This window comes from Ranitomeya variabilis, chromosome 2 (genome assembly GCF_051348905.1).
Source record: "Ranitomeya variabilis isolate aRanVar5 chromosome 2, aRanVar5.hap1, whole genome shotgun sequence".
NCBI lineage: Eukaryota > Metazoa > Chordata > Amphibia > Anura > Dendrobatidae > Ranitomeya > Ranitomeya variabilis.
This window is the reverse complement of record NC_135233.1, coordinates 66,012,731-66,038,087: the sequence shown is the minus strand read 5'-3', so window position 1 is coordinate 66,038,087 and position 25,357 is coordinate 66,012,731. Positions and strand designations below refer to the sequence as shown.

Sequence of the window (25,357 nt, the reverse complement as noted above, 5' to 3'; positions counted from 1 at the left end):
CCCTCCACTAACTTCAGTATGAGAAAAAGTGAATGAATAATAGAAACGCCTGCACTTGTGGGGATGTGTGTGATCTACATGTGTATACACATCGGCATAGCTGAGCACATACCAGCGCACATAGCTGAGGGGATCATTACATTACAGACCACGGCGATGCATATACATCCTCTATACGACCAGATCACATTGCTCAGGCGCCTCCTCGTTCTACCTCATCCTCGTCTTGCTAGCTAAATTGCAGTTAGATGTGATTACATTACTTACAAATATATTTCCGATCTTCGGCTGCGAGCTCCGGACCTGGCAGGTCATCTTCTGGTTTGCACTTGAGAAAGGGCAGCGTTTTGTCTGAGAAGGGGCTGGCTCAGCTATCGATAGGAGCAGTTGGCCAGCCCCCTTCATATACACACAAATCGCTGCCCAGCGTCACACAAACTGGATGAGGAGCTGCCGGGGCCAGAGATTGGAACCAAGGATCGGGCACCTGTCAGACAAAGTAGATTACAACTTGGAGAAGTAATTGAAGCAGATTTCACACCGCACACAATACTACGGTGTACACACTGCGCCGCGCACGACACGGAGCACACACCGCACACAATACGGCATACACTATGCGCCGCACACAGTACTACGGCATACACACCGTGCCGCACACAATACGGAGCACACACCGCGCCGCACATAACACAGCGCACTCATGGTATCGCACATAATACGGTGTACACACCGTGCCGCACACAATAAGGAGCACACACCGCACCGCATACAATATGGAGCACACACCATGCCGCACATAACACGGCGCACTCACGGTATCGCACATAATACGGTGTACACACCGTGCCGCACACAATAAGGAGCACACACCGCACCGCATACAATATGGAGCACACACCATGCCGCACATAACACGGCGCACTCACGGTATCGCACATAATACGGTGTACACACCATGCCGCACATAACACGGCGCACTCACGGTATCGCACATAATACGGTGTACACACCATGCCGCACATAACACGGCGCACTCACGGTATCGCACATAATACGGTGTACACACCATGCCGCACATAACACAGCACACTCACGGTATCGCACATAATACGGTGTACACACCGTGCCGCACACAATAAGGAGCACACACCGCACCGCATACAATATGGAGCACACACCATGCCGCACATAACACGGCGCACTCACGGTATCGCACATAATACGGTGTACACACCATGCCGCACATAACACGGCGCACTCACGGTATCGCACATAATACGGTGTACACACCATGCCGCACATAACACGGCGCACTCACGGTATCGCACATAATACGGTGTACACACCATGCCGCACATAACACAGCACACTCACGGTATCGCACATAATACGGTGTACACACCATGCCGCACATAACACGGCGCACTCACGGTATCGCACATAATACGGTGTACACACCATGCCGCACATAACACGGCGCACTCACGGTATCGCACATAATACGGTGTACACACCATGCCGCACATAACACGGCGCACTCACGGTATCGCACATAATACGGTGTACACACCATGCCGCACATAACACGGCGCACTCACGGTACCACACACATAATACGGTGTACACACCATGCCGCACATAACACGGCGCACTCACGGTACCACACACATAATACGGTGTACACACCATGCCGCACATAACACGGCGCACTCACGGTACCACACACATAATACGGTGTACACACCATGCCGCACATAACACGGCGCACTCACGGTATCGCACATAATACGGTGTACACACCATGCCACACATAACACGGCGCACTCACGGTACCACACACATAATACGGTGTACACACCATGCCGCACATAACACGGCGCACTCACGGTATCGCACATAATACGGTGTACACACCATGCCACACAACACGGCGCACTCACGGTATCGCACATAATACGGTGTACACACCATGCCGCACATAACACGGCGCACTCACGGTATCGCACATAATACGGTGTACACACCATGCCGCACATAACACAGCGCACTCACGGTATCGCACATAATACGGTGTACACACCATGCCGCACATAACACGGCGCACTCACGGTATCGCACATAATACGGTGTACACACCATGCCGCACATAACACGGCGCACTCACGGTATCGCACATAATACGGTGTACACACCATGCCGCACATAACACGGCGCACTCACGGTATCGCACATAATACGGTGTACACACCATGCCGCACATAACACGGCGCACTCACGGTATCGCACATAATACGGTGTACACACCATGCCGCACATAACACAGCGCACTCACGGTATCGCACATAATACGGTGTACACACCATGCCGCACATAACACGGCGCACTCACGGTATCGCACATAATACGGTGTACACACCATGCCGCACATAACACGGCGCACTCACGGTATCGCACATAATACGGTGTACACACCATGCCGCACATAACACGGCGCACTCACGGTATCGCACATAATACGGTGTACACACCATGCCGCACATAACACAGCGCACTCACGGTATCGCACATAATACGGTGTACACACCATGCCGCACATAACACAGCGCACTCACGGTATCGCACATAATACGGTGTACACACCATGCCGCACATAACACGGCGCACTCACGGTATCGCACATAATACGGTGTACACACCATGCCGCACATAACACAGCGCACTCACGGTATCGCACATAATACGGTGTACACACCATGCCGCACATAACACAGCGCACTCACGGTATCGCACATAATACGGTGTACACACCATGCCGCACATAACACGGCGCACTCACGGTATCGCACATAATACGGTGTACACACCATGCCGCACATAACACGGCGCACTCACGGTATCGCACATAATACGGTGTACACACCATGCCGCACATAACACGGCGCACTCACGGTATCGCACATAATACGGTGTACACACCATGCCGCACATAACACAGCGCACTCACGGTATCGCACATAATACGGTGTACACACCATGCCGCACATAACACAGCGCACTCACGGTATCGCACATAATACGGTGTACACACCATGCCGCACATAACACAGCGCACTCACGGTATCGCACATAATACGGTGTACACACCATGCCGCACATAACACGGCGCACTCACGGTATCGCACATAATACGGTGTACACACCATGCCGCACATAACACGGCGCACTCACGGTATCGCACATAATACGGTGTACACACCATGCCGCACATAACACGGCGCACTCACGGTATCGCACATAATACGGTGTACACACCATGCCGCACATAACACGGCGCACTCACGGTACCACGCACATAATACGGTGTACACACCATGCCGCACATAACACGGCGCACTCACGGTATCGCACATAATACGGTGTACACACCATGCCGCACATAACACGGCGCACTCACGGTATCGCACATAATACGGTGTACACACCATGCCGCACATAACACGGCGCACTCACGGTACCGCACATAATACGGTGTACACACCATGCCGCACATAACACGGCGCACTCACGGTATCGCACATAATACGGTGTACACACCATGCCGCACATAACACGGCGCACTCACGGTATCGCACATAATACGGCGCACTCACGGTATCGCACATAATACGGTGTACACACCATGCCGCACATAACACGGCACACTCACGGTACCACGCACAATACAGAGCACACACTGTACTACACATATAAAATACAAGCTTCTCAGTTACAACTGCTGCAAAAACCAATCAGAACACAGCTTTCATTCCCTGACAATTGCTGGAAAAATTAAAGCAGGAACCTGATTGGTTGCAATGCTTCCCTTTGGTCTCCACTTGGTTTTGTACATACAGTATAGGAATACGGCGCACGTGTGCGACAATACCCGTGCGGAATGCAGCTCTTCATCCAACCTACTACAGATACACCGGGAATGAACAGCGCAGGACTCCCCGGGGAGGCGCACAGGGAATCAATCGGTCACCGCCATGTACAGAGCTCCTTCCATACACAGCAGCTGCAGACATTACCTTATTATCTCCGCTCCAGGGAACAACGGAGCATCCAGTCACCAGAGCTGGGAACCTCAGCGTCCACAACCAACACCTCTTCCTGTGTACAGGGCGTGACGTCACAGTCACACAGCGCCCTCCAGCGGCCGCACTGCCAATCAGAAGATGGCGACCAGCAGTCTCAGGACTAGGGGACAGAGGCAGCTGCTGGAAGCCATTGTCGCCTTTGTGGAAGGGTGTGAAGGAATTGTCACTGTTCACACGTGTCATACCTCAGATTACTGCATATTAACGGAAGATTGCGGATTGTGCGTCACTGAGAAGGTGACAGTGGGGTTGTCAGCTCCTAATATACAGTTTATAATGTAATAACTGTGTAGAATATTACTGTATTGAATCAGTGCATTGTCCTAGTACGACGTCACTCTGTGTTATAGTAATATGACGTCACTGCGTGTTATAGTATGACATCAATGTGCGAGGTATAGTATGATGTCACTGTGTTATAGTGTTACATGACTGTTATAGTATGACGTCACTGCGTATTATAGTATTACGTCACTGTTATAGTATGATGTCACTGTGTGTTATAGTATGACATCACTGTGCGTATTATAGTATGACGTCACTCTGTTATAGTATGATGTCACTGTGTGCTATAGTATGACATCACTGCGTATTATAGTATGACGTCACTGTGTATTATAGTATGACGTCACTGTGCGTATTATAGTATGACGTCACTGTGTGTGTTATAGTATGACGTCACTGTGCGTATTATAGTATGACGTCACTGCGTATTATAGTATGACGTCACTGTGTGTGTTATAGTATGACGTCACTGTGTTATAGTATGACCAGGGGCGCATTATAATAGGGTCTATCTGGGCGGTAGCCCAGGGCCCAGTGGTGTGGGGGGGCCCTGGGCTACCGCTCAGATTGACCACCACCATCAGGGCATTACTGCCCTGACTGGCGTATGGGCCCAGTGGGCAGAGAGGGGGCTCGCATCGCGCCACGTCTCATCTGCTCACCGGGCCCCTACCAGCGCTGCGGCAGTTTCACCTATTGACGTGTGGGCGCGCGCCGCACGTCAATAGTTAACAACAGCCGCCAGCCAATTGGAGGCTGGCAGCTGAAGTCGGCCGCAGGCGCAGTGCTCACTTCGCTGGCGTCTGACGTCATTGTCAGTCGCCTGCGAGTGCGCGCTGCTGGAGGGAGCTTCGCCGCTGGAGCACAGGTCAGGTGAGGAGAACTCGTTTTTTTTGTTTTTTTTGCGAAAGGCAATCCAGGGGGCCCGGGCCAGAATGCTGGACACTGTCCGGGGGCAATATGCTGGACACACTGGGGGCAGAGATGCTGGACACACTGGGGGCAGAGATGCTGGACACACTGGGGGCAGAGATGCTGGACACACTGGGGGCAGAGATGCTGGACACACTGGGGGCAGGATGCTGGACACACTGGGGCAGGATGCTGGACACTGGGGGCAGAGATGCTGGACACACTGGGGGCAGAGATGCTGGACACACTGGGGGCAGAGATGCTGGACACACTGGGGGCAGGATGCTGGACACACTGGGGCAGGATGCTGGACACTGGGGGCAGAGATGCTGGACACTGGGGGCAGAGATGCTGGACACACTAGGGGCAGGATGCTGGACACACTGGGGGCAGGATGCTGGACACACTGGGGCAGGATGCTGGACACTGGGGGCAGAGATGCTGGACACACTAGGGGCAGGACTGGAGACATGGGCAGAATGTAGATACGGGGCATGATTGGAGACATGGGGCAGAATGAAAGACATGGGGCAGGATTGGAGACAGATCGCGCAGGATCATGGGGCAGGATGGATATGATGGAGACTGATGGGGCAGGACGGGGAGATCATATGGGGCAGGATGGATACTGATGAGGGCAGGATGGGAGAACATATGGCTGGAGCCAAGAATGAGATACACGGGGCCAGGATGGGGGATATTATTATTACCATAGGGGCTAATTAAGGGATATTATTACTGCAGTGATGTATTTATTTTATTTTTTGAGGACACTGTTTTATATGGTGGGGCGGTCCTGTTACTGTGTAGAGTGACACTATGTCGCCTCTCTTTCTTCATGTGGTGTAATGTAGAAGTTGGGAAGAATTAAGTAATGTGTTCTGCAAGTGGAGCTCGAGATAACGGTGTTATTTCCTGTAGAGACGAGTCCTGGCTGGATGAATTGATGGCGGTCTGTGCTGGATGAAAGATGAAGAACTTCACCTAGAGACGTCACTGGTGAGTCAGTGTTACCTATACACTGACACTATACATTGTATACTATATACTGAACTGAAGGGTAAATTTACTAGATCAATGGATGTTTGACAGGTTATAGTTTCACACAGCAACTATTTTTCTGGAATAATCTGGTTCAGGTATATGATGACCCCGTCAAGACCCCATCACATGTCCCCGTCACATGACCGGGGGGCCCACAGTGTCTGAACAGCACAGGGCCCTGGCTACACTTAATCCACCCCTGAGTATGACGTCACTGTGTGTTATAGTATGACGTCACTGTGCGTATTATAGTATGACATCACTCTGTGTTATAGTATGACGTCAGTGTGTGTGTTATAGTATGACATCACTGTGTTATAGTATATCTGATATACTTAGCACACTCCAGTGAGTCTGATGCAAAAGATTGTTTAATACAATACATACAGTATTCACAAACGTTTCGGTCTGCAAAGGACCTTCATCAGTGTGCTCAATAACTAAGCGAGGGAGGGTATATAGTACGAACCCTTCAGAGAGAAAACAAGTTTTTGCATCAAGAGTAGCTGAGATGGACAGGAAATCCTGTTGAAAATAGAGTGCTAAACTAGCCGATCAAGCCTGAGGAAGGCTGGAGGATAGGGAACAGACGCAGTATCCACGTATATAGTATAACATCACTGTGTGTGTTATAGTATGTCACTGTGTTATAGTATGATGTAACTGTGCATGTTATAGTATCACGTCACTGTGTGTTATAGTATGACTTCACTGTGTTATAGTATGATGTCACTGTTCGTGTTATAGTAATATGACGTCACTGTGCGTGTTATAGTATCACGTCACTGTGTGTGTTATAGTATGACGTCACTGTGTTATAGTATCACGTCACTGTGTGTGTTATAGTATGACGTCACTGTGCGTATTATAGTATGACGTCACTTTGTGTTATAGCATGACGTCACTCTGTTATAGTATGACGTCGCTGTGTGTTATAGTATGACATCACTGAGTGTGTTATAGTATGACATCACTGTGTTATAGTATGACATCACTGTGTTACAGTCATGGCCAAAAGTATTCACACCCCTGCAATTCTGTCAGATAATACTCAGTTTCTTCCTGAAAATGATTGCAAACACAAATTCTTTGGTATTATTATCTTTATTTAATTTGTCTTAAATGAAAAAACACAAAAGAGAATGAAGCAAAAAGCAAAACATTGATCATTTCACACAAAACTCCAAAAATGGGCCAGACAAAAGTATTGGCACCCTCAGCCTAATACTTGGTTGCACAACCTTTAGCCAAAATAACTGCGACCAACCGCTTCCGGTAACCATCAATGAGTTTCTTACAATGCTCTGCTGGAATTTTAGACCATTAGGTCCCTGATATTTGAAGGGTGCCTTCTCCAAACTGCCATTTTTAGATCTCTCAACAGGTGTTCTATGGGATTCAGGTCTGGACTCATTGCTGGCCACCTTAGAAGTCTCCAGTGCTGTCTCTCAAACCATTTTCTAGTGCTTTTTGAAGTGTGTTTTGGGTCATTGTCCTGCTGGAAGACCCATGACCTCTGAGGGAGACCCAGCTTTCTCACACTGGGCCCTACATTATGCTGCAAAATTTATTGGTAGTCTTCAGACTTCATAATGCCATGCACACGGTCAAGCAGTCCAGTGCCAGAGGCAGCAAAGCAACCCCAAAACATCAGGGAACCTCCACCATGTTTGACTGTAGGGACCGTGTTCTTTTCTTTGAATGCCTCTTATTTCTCCTGTAAACTCCATGTTGATGCCTTTGCCCAAAAAGCTCTACTTTTGTCTCATCTGACCAGAGAACATTCTTCCAAAACGTTTTAGGCTTTTTCAGGTAAGTTTTGGCAAACTCCAGCCTGGCTTTTTTATGTCTCGGTGTAAGAAGTGGGGTCTTCCTGGGTCTCCTACCATACAGTCCTTTTCATTCAGACGCCGACGGATAGTACGGGTTGACACTGTTGTACCCTCGGACTGCAGGGCAGCTTGAACTTGTTTGGATGTTAGTTGAGGTTCTTTATCCAACATCCGCACACTCTTGTGTTGAAATCTCAATTTTTCTTTTCCGTCCACATCTAGGGAGGTTAGCCACAGTGCCATGGGCTTTAAACTTCTTGATGACACTGCGCACGGTAGACACAGGAACATTCAGGTCTTTGGAGATGGACTTGTAGCCTTGAGATTGCTCATGCTTCCTCACAATTTGGTTTCTCAAGTCCTCAGACAGTTCTTTGGTCTTCTTTCTTTTCTCCGTGCTCAATGTGGTGCACACAAGGACCCAGGACAGAGGTTGAGTCAACTTTAATCCATGTCAAGTGGCTGCAAGTGTGATTTAGTTATTGCCAACACCTGTTAGGTGCCACAGGTAAGTTACAGGTGCTGTTAATTACACAAATTAGAGAAGCATCACATGATTTTTCAAACAGTGCCAATACTTTTGTCCACCCCCTTTTTTATGTTTGGTGTGGAATTATACCCAATTTGGCTTTGGGACAATTCTTTTTGTGTTTTTTCATTTAAGACAAATTAAATCAAGATAATAATACCAAAGAATTTGTGTTTGCAATCATTTTCAGGAAGAAACTGAGTATTATCTGACAGAATTGCAGGGGTGTCAATACTTTTGGCCATGACTGTATAGTATGACATCACTGTGTTATAGTATGACATCACTGTGTTATAGTATGACGTCACTGTGTGTGTTACAGATATTCCACAGCGAATTTCCGCAATGTACATAAGGGCCATGGTGAGAGGTGAAGGACCCCTGTACCTTAAAAGACTGTCACAGTCTCCTCCTACAGGAGAAATCAAATATGAGAGGTGAGTGGTCAAAAACTACTTTTGAGGCACAGTGCAAAGGTCAGAAGGGAAGTAGCGCCATATTACAGAGCAGATTTTGCTGCACTGGTTTGAGGGTGCCATGTTAGGCTACTTTCACACTAGCGTTAACTGCATTACGTCGCAAATCCGTTTTTTGCCAAAAAAACGGATGCGTCAAAAAAAGTGAAAAACGTATGCAACGCATACAGCATTTCGACGGATCCGTCGCAAATCCGCTAAACGTTTCCGTTGAAAATACTGGATGCGTTGCATACGTTGCATCCGTTTTTACCATCCGTTGCATCCGTTTTTACGACGGATCCGTTTTTAAAATGGGAGGCTCCCAAATTTGATTGGCTACTGGAAAATATGGAAAACTATATAGTTACTGTTTTTACAGCCCATCTTTGTGGGTTTTAGTTTTGTGGCAGCGATGGAAGGTGTTCTTGTGAGCATTGCTAGTTTGGTTACCGACATTATCTTTGAGACGAATCGCCTGGATATCATAGTGCGGGAGAAGGAGGCGGCAGCGGAAAAACGGAGGATGCTTCTGCAGCAACGGAGACGGAGGCGACTCTGGATACATCCGATTAATGAACTACGGATGATGATAAAGGGATCCAAACCCTAACCCTACCCCTAACCTCACACCTAACCGTTTAATGAACATTTTCTGACAGTCGTAGTGCCACGTATTTCAGTGCCACGTACTATAAATACTATAACTACGTGGTTATACGTGGCACTGAAATATCGTGGCACTTATATACGTGGCACTTATATACGTGGCACTTATATACGTGGCACTTATATACGTGGCACTTAAATACGTGGCACTTATATACGTGGCACTTAAATACGTGGCACTTAAATACGTGGCACTTAAATACGTGGCACTTAAATACGTGGCACTTAAATACGTGGCACTTAAATACGTGGCACTTAAATACGTGGCACTTAAATACGTGGCACTTATATACGTGGCACTTATATACGTGGCACTTATATAAGTGCCACGTATATAAGTGCCACGTATATACGTGGCCATATATGTGGGGTTGAAGGCCCAGGCCAGGTTTATATAGATTTGGGGGTGTCTGGCCAATTGGCAACAAAATCCAGCTTCTGAGCATGCTCAGTGTAAAAAAACGTATTGCAGCGCTGCATTGCGTCGTACGACGTGTCCCGACGCATCCGTCGCTCATAGGCTTCCATTGTAGCCAACGACGCATGCCGCAGGATGCGTCGCGACACGTTTTTTAGGCGGAGACAAAAAACGCTACAAGCAACGTTTTTTGCCGACGACGTATCGCCAAATTTCGACGCATCCGTCGTAAAACGTACACGACGTATGTCAATCCGTCGCAATACGTCGCCAATACAAGTCTATGGGGAAAAAACGCATCTAGCAAAAACTTTTGCTGGATGCGTTTTTTCGAAAAAAAGACGTTTTGAGACGTAATGCAGTTAACGCTAGTGTGAAAGTAGCCTTACATTGGCAGAGCCCCTGAGGTGCCAGAACAGCAGACCCCCCCCATAAGTGACCCTATTTTACAAACTAAACCTCTCAATTAATTCATCTGGAGTGCAGTGATTATATTGATACCACAGGTGTGTCACAAACTTTTATACCATTGGGCAGTGAAGAAAAAATAATTTACATTTTTACCACCAAAATTGTGTATTAGCCAAAGTTTTAAATTTTCATACCGGGAAATGGGTAAAAATGGCACCAAAATTTGTCCCACAATTTCTGCTGAATATAGAAATACCCCATATGTGGATGTACAGTACTGCTTAGCCATACTGAGAGACTTTGGAGGAACGGGGCTCTATTTGGCTCCTGGAGCGCAGATTTTCCTAGAATGTTTGCAGACTCCATATAAAGAGCCCCTAACTGCTATAGTGACCCCATTTAGGAAATTATAACCCTTTGGGAAATTTATCTATAGGTGTAGCGATAATTTTGACTCCATGGGTGCTTTCCAGAAACAAGCAGCAGTGGATGTCGCTGAGTGAAAATTGTAAACTGCTGTTGTAGTGACCAGTACGTTGTAGTGACCAGTACATTATGCCCAGCTCATGCATCTGTAAATTAGGCGGGCTCTCTTAGCTACAGAAATGGCAAACATGTGGACGTTAGATGTGGTTTAGGCACACTGGGGCTCAGAAGGGAGGGGGAGGCATTTGGATTTGGGGAGGAAAATTTGCTGAATTTCTTTTGGGGGGGGGGGGGGCGAGGAGCCATTTCACTTTTCTAGAGCCTTTGTGCTACCAGTAATGTGGAAGCCCACTCTATGTCCATTAACATACGATGGACCTGAGTGAGGACTTGCTTTTTTATGGATTGAGTTGAAACTTTTATTGGAAACATTTTACATAACATTTATGATCGCATTTATCCGGCGCTCTGCGCTGAGCACTTACTTTTGGGGTTTCCATCTAAATCTCCGAGTGACATGACATTTGCAACCCCCAATGGATCCATTCACTATAATGAGGCAGCATAGTTACTGCGGACACCATCTGGCCTCTGTTCAGCGGTATCCTTTTCAGAAGTGCACAATACTGTGGCCAACGGCACTTTTAGGCAATCCTTAAAAGACGGACACCACCGGATCATAGGTCAGACGGCATCCACAGTGCCTCCATCTGCCTCATTATAGGGAATCTTTCATCGAGGGTTCTGTCTGAATCACGTATTTCAGGGATTTACATAGAAATCCCAATGTAAGCGCTCAGTGTAGAGTGCAGGATAAATGTGCGCCAAGGGCACTGTGATCTTTGGGAAGCAGAATGAAAAAATCAACAGCATGTGAAGAATTGGTTTTATTTATTTTTTAAGCGATTAGACGACTTTATTCTTCAGGTCGGTGCGATGACAGCGATACCAAATTTATATCGGGATTTTTGTTTGGCTGCTGTCACACACTAAAAGATGCTTTTATTATGAAAACTAGTTTTTGCATCACAGTATTTAGATATCTATAATTATCCATATCTTGGCTCACAGAGTCATCTGATGGCTTTTTTTTTGCGGGACGAGTTGACATTTTTATTGGTACCATTTTCAGACACGTGACTTTTTTTATCGCTTTCTATTGCAATTTTTGGGAGACAGAATGAAAAAAAAACAGCAATTCAGTAATTGCCTGCCAGGTTAAATGCCCACCATCGGTGCTAGTACTGATTGTGGGCGTTGCTGCACTCTCACACAGAGCTGACACCCACACCTGATCGCTGCGGCACTCAGCGTGAGGCCGCGTGATCGCGGTGCCATACATATACTGCTGTTTGCGGGAACGCAGCTCTCGCAAAGCAGTATGTAAACGGCGCATGTCGGGAAGTGGTTAAAGTGAACCTGTCAGCAGGATTGTGATCAGTAACCTACAGACAGTGTCAGGTCGGCCCCATTATACTGATTACAATGATACCTGGTGATGAAATCTGTCTTGTGGTTGTTTAATCTTTACTTTCAGTAAATGATATACTCGTGTCATTGTAAGGTCGGGATCACACTTGCAACTGCAATGTGAGAAACTCGCATGAGTCTCTCCCCTCAATACCCGGAACTGTGGATGTTAGCGTGGCAGTCGAGGCAAAAGCCAAGTTCTCCATTGAGGTGTTGCCCACCACTTTCATGAAGAAGTTAAATCGAAACGCGTATCATTTTAAATAAAAACATCATAATTTGGCATTTTCGTGGATGGTACCTGGACCCCTTTTGAGACTGCTCACTTTAAAGGTGCCTTTACCCCCCCCCTCCTTTCTTATCAACACAGTGATAGCCCGGTGGGTGCAGCAGTAGCGGTCTGGTAAGTCTGCAATTACTCCCCAGTCCCAGACTTGGTGCTTTTCTCTTGCACCATTCCCCTACGTATGTACACAACTGATCATTATATTTCTTATTTATGGTTTTACACTAGGGCGCACCCTACTCTTGATTTACAGCCTAAAATAAAGGCAGCATTATAAAAAAAAAATTGTGAATTTTTTTTTTTTTTGCTTTTGCACCAGTGGATTTCCACTGTGCAGGGAAATTCATTACATACTGTTGGATTCCCTATAAATGACAGCTGTGATGGCCAAAATGGGCCACACGGTGCTCAGTAAATCATGATTGTGTGCCTTACAAAGTATCAGTCTGGGCGGCAGTGCATCTACCTGGGGGGCTACACAGGTGCCATGGGCAGAACTGCTGCAGTATCTGATCCTAGTTGTATGTTACTGCCATCTAGTGGTGGAGGTGGGGACTTCTCCATGAGAATGATAAAATCACACATTGCCTCTTATATAATGGAAAGTGATGCTATCCAGGGCTACGTTCACCACAATGCAGGGTTTTGGCTCTCTCCGTTGCTACAGGCAGCATTAAAACAAGCACTGTCTTATCCGTAAAACATCAGAACCTAACATAAGGGTATATTCACACGTTGCGTTTTTGCTGTGTTTTTCCCCTGGGTGTTTTTTTTTTCCAGAGAAAAAGCAGCATTTTAAAGTACCAGCAAAGTGAATGAACTTTCTGTTGCTTATTTTTTTGTTGCACATTGAATCAGTTTCATATCAGCAGTACGTCTATTGTTTCAGTGTTTTTGCAGCATTTTTTTTTTTCACTCATTTTAATGAATGGGAAAAAAACGCCCAAATCTACAGTTTTGTTGCAAGTCCAGGTAATGCAGATGATTTGTATGTGCTTGTAACAACTCTGCTGGCATCACCGCATGGCCTCGCATTTCTCACACTATCTTACCCACTGCTCCAGGCCATGATGTGGTTTCTGTTTCTTGCCAGCTCCATGTTCTGTGTCTCTGCTCTCTGCATGCTTCATAGTTCTGTGTATAGAGGGGCGGCGCCTGAACTCTCTGGTTCTTATAGGAATCAGGTGCATCTGTCCAATCTGTTCCTGACCAATTGCCAGGAGACCTCCAGTATTTAGTTCAGCTCCACCCAGTGTTCTGGGCCTGTGCAATGTGTTAGCTCAGTTAGTGTCTTGCTTCTGAGTTTGCCTGGCCTTTCTCTGAGTTACTCCCTCTCTGGAGGATTCTCTGTGTTATTTCCTTGGTCTTGTTGTCCGCCCACCAGGAGGCAGTATATCCTGGTCCCAGTGTCTTTGTCCTTGTGTCTTGTTCCATTGCCTTGTCTGTACTTAGTCTTATCTCTGTCTCCTAGTCTTTGGCTTCCTTCCATGTTGTCTTTCTTTGTATTCTCAGTCTGCTTTCACTCCGCACTCTTGCAGCACTGCCTGCTCTGAACCTTTGTGACTTTACCTCTGCTCCTCACTTCTGCGTTTCTGCTCCTTTCTACTCAGCTTATCTTCTGCTGTTGCAGTTATCCCTTGCTGCAGCTTCTCTCCACATTCTTTGTGGCTCTGCTCAGCTTTGCTGCAGAGACCCCTCCCGCAGCACCGCTCCGCTCCTTGCGGTTCTACCTGGCTCCGCTCCTTGCGGTTCTACCTGGCTCCGCTCCTTGCGGTTCTACCTGGCTCCGCTCCTTGCGGTTCTACCTGGCTCCGCTCCTTGCGGTTCTACCTGGCTCCGCTCCTTGCGGTTCTACCTGGCTCCGCTCCTTGCGGTTCTACCTGGCTCCGCTCCTTGCGGTTCTACCTGGCTCCGCTCCTTGCGGTTCTACCTGGCTCCGCTCCTTGCGGTTCTACCTGGCTCCGCTCCTTGCGGTTCTACCTGGCTCCGCTCCTTGCGGTTCTACCTGGCTCCGCTCCTTGCGGTTCTACCTGGCTCCGCTCCTTGCGGTTCTACCTGGCTCCGCTCCTTGCGGTTCTACCTGGCTCCGCTCCTTGCGGTTCTACCTGGCTCCGCTCCTTGCGGTTCTACCTGGCTCCGCTCCTTGCGGTTCTACCTGGCTCCGCTCCTTGCGGTTCTACCTGGCTCCGCTCCTTGCGGTTCTACCTGGCTCCGCTCCTTGCGGTTCTACCTGGCTCCGCTCCTTGCGGTTCTACCTGGCTCCGCTCCTTGCGGTTCTACCTGGCTCCGCTCCTTGCGGTTCTACCTGGCTCCGCTCCTTGCGGTTCTACCTGGCTCCGCTCCTTGCGGTTCTACCTGGCTCCGCTCCTTGCGGTTCTACCTGGCTCCGCTCCTTGCGGTTCTACCTGGCTCCGCTCCTTGCGGTTCTACCTGGCTCCGCCTCCTGCGGTTTTTCACTTGGCTCCGCCTCCTGCGGTTTTGCACTTGGCTCCGTCTCCAGCTCTTGGCTCCGCCTCCTGCGGTTTTGCACTTGGCTCCGCCTCCTGCTCTTGGCTCCGCCTCCTGCATTTCTGTTCTTGGCTCTAGCTCCTGTGCTTTCGCTCTGCATCCGCTCTTGCGGTCTTTATCTACTTATTCCTAGGTCCTCGTGTCTGAACAGGTTCTTACCCGTTCTAAATACCTGCCTGCAGACCGGTCCCTACCGGTTCTTCCAGTGTACCAGTCTTGTCCACCAGTCCTTCCAGAGAGCCAGCCGTGCCCGCCTGCCTACCAGAGAGCCAGCCGTGCCCGCCTGCCTGACAGTGTTCCTGTTGTACCCGTCTGCCTGCCTATGTGCCAGCCGTGCCCGCTTGCTTGTCTATGTTCCGTTCCCCGGTGGGATCAGCAGCCACAACCAGACTCCACCCTGGAGTGGTACCTGGTAGCTTCCTATTGCACAAGTCTGACCTCACCATCAGAGGCTCCAGGGAACACCTAGGAAGCTACTTAGTTACGCCCCTTCCAGGGTAGTCTGGTTTGTGGCACAGTGGGGCCACGAAACCCCCGAGCTCACGCCCACCAGTCAGGGCGCGAGCATGACAGTTTGCACAGGCCATGGCCTCCGCTGTATCCCATGTCCTACCGCTCACAGAGCATGATGAACTTTTTTCCTGCCCGTATGAGCAACCTGAAAAATGTATTCCACCAAGGGTGGTTCAGATTGAAGAGACCTCTGACCCAATTATTGTCTCTAATGCTCTCTTCAAGCAACTTCAGGCCTATGAGGAGGAGCACTACCCAGCTGACCCACCTAGGTTCTATGGGAATCCTGAAGAATGCCAGGGGTTCCTGAAGCAGTGCTTACGCTACATCCTGCAGAATGCAGCTTGTTTCCCCTCTGACTGGGTCAAGGTGGGTTACATCATGTCCTACCTGGCCGAAGATGCTCTAATATGGATAACTCCCCTCTGGGAAGCAGGGGATCCTATTGTCATGAACCTGGGGGCCTTCCTGGTGGCCTTCCGTAAAGTCTTTGACAAGCCTTGTCCTGCTGCTCCTGTTAAGTCTTCCCCATCTAGATCCGAGAGGCGCTCCAGACGGGCGAAACCCGTGAAGAAACCCCCACGTCAAGCCATGACCGTCTGTGACCCTCCTGTTCCTCTACCCGTTAAAGCAGCAACCTGTGTGAAGCCTAAGAAGGTTGATGAGAGTGGGCTGGCAAAGCAGCAGCCTGAAATCAGCCATAAGAAGGGCATACAATGTCGCTGCTGTTGTGAGGAACACCTGGATGGCCTCTGTCCAGGGGATCTTAAGCTCCAAAACCTCGGGCCAGTTGGAGAGGCTGCCCCTGGCGAGAGTACTTCCTCTTCATCTAAGTTAATGACTGTTTCTCTGCCTTCTGGGAGCTTTGGTGTGTCTAAGCCGCCTGTCATACGGAGTCGGTGTATGGTCTCCGTTCTTCAGCTCCAGAACCCAGTGTGGGCGTTGCCTGATAATGGCCGAACCCTGCTAAAGAGCAGTCTAGTCCTGCAAGGACAACTACAGCTCCAAGTTGGAGCCTTATACACGAAGAAGTTTGTCTTCCACATGCTGTCTATTATGCCCATGGGTCATTCTAAGCCAAGGACTCTACCACCCGCTCTGGTCAAGAGTTGCAGTAAGGTGCTTCGTTTGAACTTACCCAGTCTTGAGAAGTGTCTGGTTCCCATGCGTCAAAGACACTCAGCAGTGACATCTTCTTCTGCTGGTCTGCTAGTCGTCGAGTCAAGCTGTGCTGACGTCACCGAAGATGGGGAAACGGTGACTATGTCTCCACACATCTCCAGCGACTATACCAGTAAACACTTAGTCGTCGAGTCAAGATGTGCTAATGTCACCGAAGATGGGGAAGCGGTGACTATCTCTCCACACATCTCCAACGACTTTACCTGTATTCCGTTCCTAGGAACATCCCCGCCGCTTGGACGATTTCTTCTGGATAACGGGCAGAAGATGGTTCCTATGTTTATACCTTCTGCGTCCTTGTGGCCGGCTGGTGAAGATTTCAAAACAGAAGTTTGTTCACCTCAAATTTTCTCTGACCCGGTGGAGCTGATGCTCTCCACACTCATCTCTAGTGACTTTTCCTGTGTTCAGTATCCGGGAGCTTCTCTACTACCTGTTGGGCAAAATTTGAATCCTATGAGACGGTTTCCAAGTGTCTGGCTGGTGAAGATATTAAGACTGCAGCATTCAAGTCCCTGTTACCTATGTACCTGGAGGAGGTGGTCCTGCTCATTGTGGAAGCTAACCCTGTTGAGTACCGAAAGACTTTGTTTTCTGAGATACCTGGTGACCCTCCTGCCGCCTTCTACCCTGAAGATGTCATGTTGGCCTGGACTATGTGTGCTCCCATCCTTCTTCTACAAGTTATTCTGGCGGGCTTGAAGAAGAGGGGCCGTAAAGGGGGGGGGGGGGGTACTGTAACAACTCTGCTGGCATCACGGCATGGCCTCGCATTTCTCACACTATCTTACCCACTGCTCCAGGCCATGATGTGGTTTCTGTTTCTTGCCAGCACCATGTTCTGTGTCTCTGCTCTCTGCATGCTTCATAGTTCTGTGTATAGAGGGGCGGCGCCTGAACTCTCTGGTTCTTATTGGACAGATGCACCTGATTCCTATCTGTTCCTGACCAATTGCCAGGAGACCTCCAGTATTTAGTTCAGCTCCACCCAGTGTTCTGGGCCTGTGCAATGTGTTAGCTCAGTTAGTGTCTTGCTTCTGAGTTTGCCTGGCCTTTCTCTGAGTTACTCCCTCTCTGGAGGATTCTCTGTGTTATTTCCTTGGTCTTGTTGTCTGCCCACCAGGAGGCAGTATATCCTGGTCCCAGTGTCTTTGTCCTTGTGTCTTGTTCCATTGCCTTGTCTGTACTTAGTCTTATCTCTGTCTCCTAGTCTTTGGCTTCCTTCCATGTTGTCTTTCTTTGTATTCTCAGTCTGCTTTCACTCCGCACTCTTGCAGCACTGCCTGCTCTGAACCTTTGTGACTTTACCTCTGCTCCTCACTTCTGCGTTTCTGCTCCTTTCTACTCAGCTTATCTTCTGCTGTTGCAGTTATCCCTTGCTGCAGCTTCTCTCCACATTCTTTGTGGCTCTGCTCAGCTTTGCTGCAGAGACCCCTCCCGCAGCACCTCTCCGCTCCTTGCGGTTCTACCTGGCTCCGCTCCTTGCGGTTCTACCTGGCTCCGCTCCTTGCGGTTCTACCTGGCTCCGCTCCTTGCGGTTCTACCTGGCTCCGCTCCTTGCGGTTCTACCTGGCTCCGCTCCTTGCGGTTCTACCTGGCTCCGCTCCTTGCGGTTCTACCTGGCTCCGCTCCTTGCGGTTCTACCTGGCTCCGCTCCTTGCGGTTCTACCTGGCTCCGCTCTTTGCGATTCTACTTCTCCTGCACTTGGCTCCGCCGCCAGCTCTTGGCTCCGCCTCCTGCGGTTTTGCACTTGGCTCCGCCTCCAGCTCTTGGCTCCGCCTCCTGCGGTTTTGCACTTGGCTCCGCCTCCAGCTCTTGGCTCCGCCTCCTGCGGTTTTGCACTTGGTTCCGCCTCCTGCTCTTGGCTCCGCCTCCTGCATTTCTGTTCTTGGCTCTAGCTCCTGTGCTTTCGCTCTGCATCCGCTCTTGCGGTCTTTATCTACTTATTCCTAGGTCCTCGTGTCTGAACAGGTTCTTACCCGTTCTACATACCTGCCTGCAGACCGGTCCCTACCGGTTCTTCCAGTGTACCAGTCTTGTCCACCAGTCCTGCCAGAGAGCCAGCTGTGCCCGCCTGCCTACCAGAGAGCCAGCCGTGCCCGCCTGCCTGACAGTGTTCCTGTTGTACCCGTCTGCCTGCCTATGTGCCAGCCGTGCCCGCTTGCTTGTCTATGTTCCGTTCCCCGGTGGGATCAGCAGCCACAACCAGACTCCACCCTGGAGTGGTACCTGGTAGCTTCCTATTGCACAAGTCTGACCTCACCATCAGAGGCTCCAGCGAACACCTAGGAAGCTACTTAGTTACGCCCCTTCCAGGGAGGTTTGGTCTGTGGTCCAGTGGGGCCACTCCCCCGCATGCCCGCGCCAACCAGTCTGGGCGCGAGCATGACAGTGCTTCACTTGGACGAAGTGTAAAAATAAGACGAATCACACTATCGTCCAGCAAACACCATGTGGCACCCGGCCCAATCATCTGACTGTTTTATTTGCAGCGTATAATGGCCAAGATGACAGGGATGTTACATTTCACTACACTATTTGCCCCCACACATTAGATGATAGTCAACTAAATTTGATGATTTGGGCAAAACAATGACATCTTTCTAATGTTCCCTGGAACCATTTATCTGTCTCCAGTTGGTAGATGTCAGGAGAAGGAAGGATCTGTTTGTTCTTAAAAGAGGTTAAAGGCGTCATTCAGCCGACAGCCATCTCAGCCAATACAGAGGAAACGGACTCTATACAAAAGATTAAAATGGGGATCAACCGGTAATGATTAACACCACCCATTCCAATCAATCGCCCCGCACCCTTGTGTGCTGACATTATAGGGTCTGCAAAGTAACCATCCAATAGGACATGCAGCCAATTTAGCTCTTGGAAGAAGCTAATTCTCCTTTTTCAGACCTAGAAGGTAGAGAGTCCTATAGGGAATGTTAGACCGGGGTTACACTTGCGAGAAACTCGCGTGAGTCTCTCTCATCAAGTCCCGGCATTCGGGCACGGAGTGTGCGGCTGCATGTATTTCTCGAGTGCCGGCGGCAGTACCGGGACTTGACGCGTGAGTTTCTCGCATTGAACTCGCAAGTATGACCCCGACCTTACCGGGAGAAAGGGATGCAACATATATTTACATCAAGAGGAACAAACTGTCTCTCTAACTATCTAATAGATAGCTACTCTGTTAGTCTGTAAGTAATGTCCAAAAATTACTTTCCAAGATTACTCCCCCACCCCCCCCTAGGGTTGAGGATGCAAAAAAGAAAAGATCTCTTGCTTCTGTTCCAGTGATTGCATACAGGCTACAATGGGAGCGCACTTCTTAGAAAGGGGACAACCTGTGTAATACAACATGACTAAGGATATGGACCATCTGTAGACAGCACCAGTGATCAGAGAACGTGCTCGGAAGGATAATGTGGATAATTTTTTTCCCATTAAGCATGGCACTGAAGATCCTACAGGCAGAATTAGCTCATATAGAGAAGTATCTAATATGTATCACTAAAAACCCCAAAGTGCGGATTGGCGGGTCCTATCCATTCAGATGTGATAAGATAGAAGTGCCTAACATATCTGATGCTCCTGGGTTGAAGCACCGGTATCAAAATCTAAGGGTACCTTTACACAGTGCAATTTTGATCGCTACGACGGCACGATTCGTGACGTTGCAGCGTCGTATGATTATCGCTCCAGTGTCGTAGACTGCGGTCACACGTTGCAATACACAGCGCTGGAGCGATAATTTCATGACGTATTTGCGATGTAGAAGCCGTTGGTTACTGTGCGCACATCGTATACAACCTGTGTCACAGGATGCAATCATGCCGCCACAGCGGGACACTAGACGACGAAAGAAAGTTTCAAACGATCTGCTACGACGTACGATTCTCAGCGGGGATCCGGATCGCAGTAGCGTGTCAGACACAACGATATCGTAAATGCATCGCTGGAACGTCACAAATCGTGCCGTCGTAGCGATCAAAATTGCACTGTGTAAAGGTACCCTTAGGCTACGTTCACACAATGAGCTTTTGGTGAGTTTTTGATGTTGCAGATTTCCGTGTCTGCAACTATTAGGTAAAATAGGTTACTTGCATTTTTTCTAAAATACGCAGTGTTAAAAAAAAACTTATCAAAATCTCATCGTGGGAATGTTAAATTTTATAGTTATGTAATATCTAGATTACTTAGTACCCTTAGTGCCATCTGTTAATAGATACACATCCATTAAATATGAGGGCAGGGTGGTAAGAAATACTTCATTTGTACAGTACTGTGCTGTATCATATTGCTGAATATTGTCTTGTATTTGCTTTAATTTAAGGAAACCCATAATTTTCCCAAATGCTATTTACCTGCAGATATTGGGTTAATCTGCAGGTTAATAGCATTACAATGGTGTCCGGCCGCCTGACCGAAAGTGCGGCTTCCGGCAGAAAATTAACTTTTCTCCTTCCGGGCACCGCCGGCTTTCAGTCATAGAGGCGTGCACAGAGAGGTTTCAGTCACCGCTCACAGCACTGGTCACTATATTATGATTGGCGGGTGTAAGTACGTCTCAGCACTTTCACAGCTTGCTCTGCAGCACATCTGTGAATAAAAGTGCCGCCCCCATAACTGAAAGCCTCACTTTCATTTGAGGACAGGAGAGGTTCCCTTTAAAGTTAACTGTTCTTCAGATAAATTGCTTTTAAATTCAGCTTATGCCAGACTGAGGTTCTATGGATTTACTGTGTGTTTAATCTACTATCTTGGTATGCGTACAGATTTATTTCGCCCGAGAAGGTGATTGATGTAATTTACAGATGCTGCAGTGGCTGAACAATGTAGCTTTATTCTTCAGCTATGCAAATGAGGCAGAACTGAAGCCCCCCATACACTTTAGATATCTGTCCCCTGAACCATTATTGAGCCAACCGCTATCTCCCATACATATGAATGCTCAGCTGGCTGCAGGCTCCTGAGCTCTCTATGAAAGAGCTGCTGCCAGACTCCTCTGGCGGTGGCTTATGTCTTAGAGAATAAAAGGATTGGCAGTCCGCATTCAGACACGCTGAATCCTTCTGACCCGACAATGCTGACATCTATAGGGGATGTGCAGGGGACCTGACAGGTTCCCTTTAAAATAGGAGAAAATAGATTGGGAGCCCCATTGTTAGCAGAAACTTATGTGAATGGGGACAACCTCTACACAGAGCTCCAAAATGTGTTGGTACTATATATTCTGGTAATAAAAATAAGTATCAAGATATGTGGACAATTTCCCAGCAGTTTTTGTCACCTTTGATAATGACGGCCTATTTGTAGCTTCACTAATGACCTGTCTGACCCTGTGAGTGGTGGTAATTTACCGTATATGTGCTTTATATTTGTAATGTCAGAAATAACTGCCTACACCTGGGTTGACCTTGTTCTGGATCTGGCATACTCAGAAGAGCAATGAGTTCTCCTGAACTTTTCTGACAAATTAAGTCATTAAAACTCAGTGACGAGTCCTTAAAAAAAAAAGCTGATTAAGTAACGCAGAACATCACGTCCTATAATAGCAGCTCCGGCTCGTTTTTTGGTTTTATGTCCAGTATTGTGGACTTCACAGTAGGGATTGTTTTTCGTTAGCGTTGAATCAAAGCTCAAGAATTTTGCTTTGAGAACAGCGATGTGTGAACCCAAAGAGATCGTGTGATGTTTGGGTAATCACCGGCTACAGCCTTGAAATAAAGATATCATTTATCAGACATTTCAAGTGAGAAAGTGGAACAGAACTGATCCACAGCTGTTAACTACAACCAGGGGGATAAATTCCAGCTCCGATCTGGTGCAACATGTTTTGGGACTATGTTCTTTTCCAATTTTTTTTGTTGTCTTTTCAATGCCAGGAATGGATCCCACAATGAATCACACGAGAAGGAAGAAGAAACAATTTCCCAAAGAATTTGAAATACATTCAGTGGCATAAATAGAGAAGGTAAAATACAATACTTACCAATACAGACCGTAGTCTGGCATTGTAAATTTGTTTACTGTAAACGATATCTATATCCCTGTATGTAACCCCTTTTCTCATATACAGCACCATGAAATTAATGACGCTATATAAAAAATAATAATAATACATAGATAAAGGGGTTGTCCGGTCTTAGGCTACAAGTCTGCAGTTACTCTATGTGACTGCAGGCTTGTGAATTCTCGCATCACGTGCACTGTGCGCCGTTAGGATTCTCCTTTGTTGTCCCCAGGAGTTGGCTGTCATGTGACCACAAGTTTGTGATTTGCATACTTCCTGCCACATTCCGATTGTATCCGATTTTGCTCAATTCACTTGCATTAAGCGAGGCCGCACACATCCAGGCGGCACGTGACTGCATGTATGCAAATCACATACTTGTGGTCACATGCCCACCACTCCCAGTGCCAGAGAACCCTCACAGTTAGCAGTGCACACAATGTGAGGAGTCACAAGTCTGTAGTCACATAGACTGACTGCTGACTTGTAGCCTGAGGCTGAACCACCCCTTTAAAATACAATTTTACTGCAGACAAACCTCAATGGTGAAGATAGCACAGGTGCAAAATACTGATGCGTGTGTACTCACCTCCACATCTAACATCCACGATAGGAGTGGATACGCAGCATTATAAATGCACACACGGCTTGAATTTGCAATCAAAATTATTTACCCCATTGTAAATTAGGGGCCTGATTTATTATTGCATTTGCACCTGTTTTTTGTTCAGTTTTTCTAGATGTTTTCGCCAGATTCTTCAGATTCAAAATTTGACGCAAATGTACTTCAGTCCCCACTTAGAGTGATTCTTAGAATATCAGCGAATACCACAAAATAAAAAAAGAAGTGACTTAACCTGCAAATTATGAATTGGGCCCTATGTCTATTAGCGAAATTGACAAAGTTTCTCCTGTTTGCAATAGTCCAATTAAACAAGAACAATTTACATAGTTCAACAGAACTAACATAACAAGTGGTTTCTCCAAATTCACCACTTTTACTGACAACTGCAGTCTGAGAATTATTCACCCCTTCATAAAAAACTCAGTACTCAGTAAAGCCCCTTTGGCTGTTATGACCTGCTGCTAGTGATGAGCGAACGTGCTCGGATAAGGTGTTATCTGAGCATGCTCGTGTGCCAACCAAGTGTTTTTGGCATGCTTGAGTAATATGTTCGATTCCCCACAGCTGCATGTCTCGCGGCTGTTCCACAGACACAACACATGCAGGGATTACCTGTTGTTAAGCATTTCCTGCATCCCTGTTGAACAGCCGCGATACATGCAGCCGCAGAGAATTGAACATACAGTTAAGTCCATATATATTTGGACAGAGACAACATTTTTCTAATTTTGGTTATAGACATTACCACAATGAATTTTAAACAAAACAATTCAGATGCAGTTGAAGTTCAGACTTTCAGCTTTCATTTGAGGGTATCCACATTAAAATTGGATGAAGGGTTTAGGAGTTTCAGCTCCTTAACATGTTCCACCCTGTTTTTAAAGGGACCAAAAGTAATTGGACAATTGACTCCACGGCTATTTCATGGACAGGTGTGGGCAATCCCTTCTTTATGCCATTCTCAATTAAGCAGATAAAAGGCCTGGAGTTGATTTGAAGTGTGGTGCTTGCATTTGGAAGGTTTTGCTGTGAAGTAAACATGCGGTGAAAGGAGCTCTCCATGCAGGTGAAACAAGCCATCCTTAAGCTGCGAAAACAGAAAAAACCCATCCGAGAAATTGCTACAATATTAGGAGTGGCACAATCTACAGTTTGGTACATCCTGAGAAAGAAAGAAAGCACTGGTGATCTCATCAATGCAAACAGACCTGGGCGTCCACGTGGATGATCGCAGAATAATCTCCATGGTGAAGAGAAACCCCTTCACAACAGCCAACCAAGTGACCAACACTCTCCAGGAGGTCGGCGTATCAATATCCAAATCTACCATAAAGAGAAGACTGCATGAAAGTAAATACAGAGGGTTCACTGCACGGTGCAAGCCACTCATAAGCATCAAGAATAAAAAGGCTGAAAAACATCTAAAAAATCCAGCACAGTTCTGGAAGAACATTCTTTGGACAGATGAAACCAAGATCAACCTCTACCAGAATGATGGAAAGAGAAAAGTATGGCGAAGGCGTGGTACAGCTCATGATCCAAAGCATACCACATCATCTGTAAAACACGGCGGAGGCAGTGTGATGGCTTGGGCATGCATGGCTGCCAGTGGCACTGGGTCACTAGTGTTTATTGATGATGT

At 47.7% G+C, this 25,357-nt stretch overlaps 1 protein-coding gene and 1 long non-coding RNA gene across 6 annotated transcripts in view; one reads left to right on the top strand and one right to left on the bottom strand.

Annotated features, from left to right (window-relative positions):
• Positions 1-4,220, bottom strand: part of CEP68 (centrosomal protein 68) — a 36,586-nt gene extending 32,366 nt beyond the window's left edge. For 2 of the 4 annotated variants that reach the window (XR_013221021.1, XM_077282524.1), the window contains exon 1: positions 4,074-4,220. The gene's annotated coding sequence lies outside the window, so the exon portion shown is untranslated. Of the gene's footprint in view, positions 1-3,928 lie in introns of all 4 variants that reach the window. The other 2 variants (XR_013221022.1, XM_077282525.1) reach the window with 2 other exon arrangements.
• A 36-nt stretch (positions 4,221-4,256) lies between these two features.
• LOC143804428 (uncharacterized) overlaps positions 4,257-25,357 on the top strand; it is a 326,044-nt gene continuing 304,943 nt past the window's right edge. The window contains exons 1-4 of one of the 2 annotated variants that reach the window (XR_013221024.1): positions 4,257-4,379; positions 9,067-9,181; positions 22,963-23,051; positions 23,831-23,942. This is a non-coding gene — a long non-coding RNA (uncharacterized LOC143804428). Of the gene's footprint in view, positions 4,380-9,066; positions 9,182-22,962; positions 23,052-23,830; positions 23,943-25,357 lie in introns of those variants that run through there. The other variant, XR_013221023.1, reaches the window with a different exon arrangement.